Genomic DNA, 2130 nt, shown 5'->3' with positions numbered 1-2130 from the left:
AGAGAGGAGCCATCAATGTCAAGTATAAATCTATTCATGTAACGTGTGTGAATCTTTTGAGTGTGTGTGCGTGCATTTGTGTATGTTGAAATGGTGGTTTCTCTTTGAAGCTCAAATGGATACTTTAATGTAATATAATATCTTCAAACTCAGATACTGTACGAGCATATATAACCTCAGTCAACTGACTGGCAGGAGGGACACTAATTAACTGATCGTTAGGGGAAGGATGGGGAGGAAATTATTAATATGTTCATGTATTATAATGGGAAAATAATCCTATGAAGTTATTTAATTAATCATTCATTTAGCAGGGACATGTGTGTGCTGTGTGGTGAAAACTGTTTTTCTGACCATAATAACACTACTAACTTGGACTCGCAATTATAATCGATTCAGTTTTAAACCTGCAGTGTGTTCTAAATTGAACCAAATGGACCCGTATAACTAGGCCTACATTATGGACCTGTGTGGTGCATGCCGGGGGCCAAATTCATGGAGCAATAGGCAATAGGCAACATGGAGGATTTGAGACGGTTCTCCGCTATCGGGCATTAACTTCAGCCCTGAACCACCCGAGCGCCCATGAACATTAGATTTGATGGGAAATCGTATTCAGTGTCTAGTCGTGTTCTCTGTCTGTCCGTCCGTCCGTCCGTCCCTCTCTCTCTCTCTCTCTCTCTCTCTCTGTCTCTCTCTCTCTCTCTCTCTCTCTCTCTCGTTTCAGTACATCAGTGATCAGTGTCTTTATCGATCTGTAAATGGAGTCGTGGTGTGTCAATCTGCAGTAAGAGCAGTGCTTGGTATGGATTAGCCTCACCCAGTGCTGGAAGAAGCACTCTGAGCAATATTACAAAAGTATAATAAAACTTACAGTACAAGTAAAAAAAGTACCTGCCTTGAAAATCAGTACAGATTACAGAAGTGCTGGCATAAAAATCGAATTTAAAACAATTTCTCTACACAGACACTAGTGTCATGTTGTGAGGGCTTCTCAAAGTGGGCAGGGGTTCTCAACCTGGGGGTCATGACCCCTTGGGGGGGGGGGGGGGGGGGGGGTCGGCAAATTATTTTGGGGATTATTTAAAAAATTATAAATTTCAGAACAAAAATACATCGCTTAGATGCAATAGAGAATATAGAGAAACATAATAGAAATAGAAATACAATAGAGAAAATACATCGTAAATAAATACTGAAACCAGATGTAATCATTAAGGAAAGTTTATGCATGTACTATAATGTGTACTATGTAAACTCTTATTATCCCATTTTCAAGCCATTCAGTTGCAAATATATACAGTATAGACATGGCCAATGCATTTCTGGGCGTCCCCGGCCAACAACGTTGAGAACCCTTCCCTACACAAGTCCAGGGGTGCCTCAGTATACTGGATAAGCAGGGAGGTGAATGATACTGTATACAGTATCTCCCCCCCCCCCCTCTCTCTCTCTCTCTCCTCGCACAGGCAATTATGTTTTAATAACAAACCTCTGAGGGCGACCTCCCACCATGTGTGCGTGTGTGCATGCGTGTGTGAGTGCTTACAGAGCCATGTTCCTGATAATGTAATAAAGTGTAGGTGTGGAAACTAATTGCTAAACATGTTGTTGGATATCATTCATCTGCGAGTGCCCGGGTAAACAGTGCACTTGCGTGGTGTGGTGTGTTTCAATTTCACTACAACTCTTTGCAGTGAGAATCTCTGTGCAGTTAGCATCGATCGGCGGGTCTTTAACATTCACGCTGTCGCCTCAGTAGATAATTGGTATACACTGCTAAGCTAACATCTTCCTATCCAAAGAATCCTTATCGATGACTGTGTGTGTGTGTGTGTGTGTGTGTGTGTGTGTGTGTGTGTGTGTGTGTGTGTGTGTGTGTGTGTGTGTGTGTGCACGTGTGTGTGCGCGCACATGCGTGCGTGCATGCATGCGTGCGTGCAGATAAAGTTCTCATTGACCATAATCGTCCACATTGATTTGCAGGTAGAGTTGCAATGGCAAAATAAGATACTAATAATTATGGTAGTATAGTGTAGAATATAATTGAATGTAACACTTCAAATGTCCATATTGAGTGTGCCATGAGACAGAAATTGCTATTGTAGAGGTATGGGTTGGGACAGTAAC

This window comes from Protomyctophum bolini, assembly GCF_963924005.1.
Source record: "Protomyctophum bolini genome assembly, chromosome: 3".
Lineage (NCBI taxonomy): Eukaryota > Metazoa > Chordata > Actinopteri > Myctophiformes > Myctophidae > Protomyctophum > Protomyctophum bolini.
The sequence above is the reverse complement of the archived record's forward strand: the minus strand, read 5'-3'. Positions refer to the sequence as shown.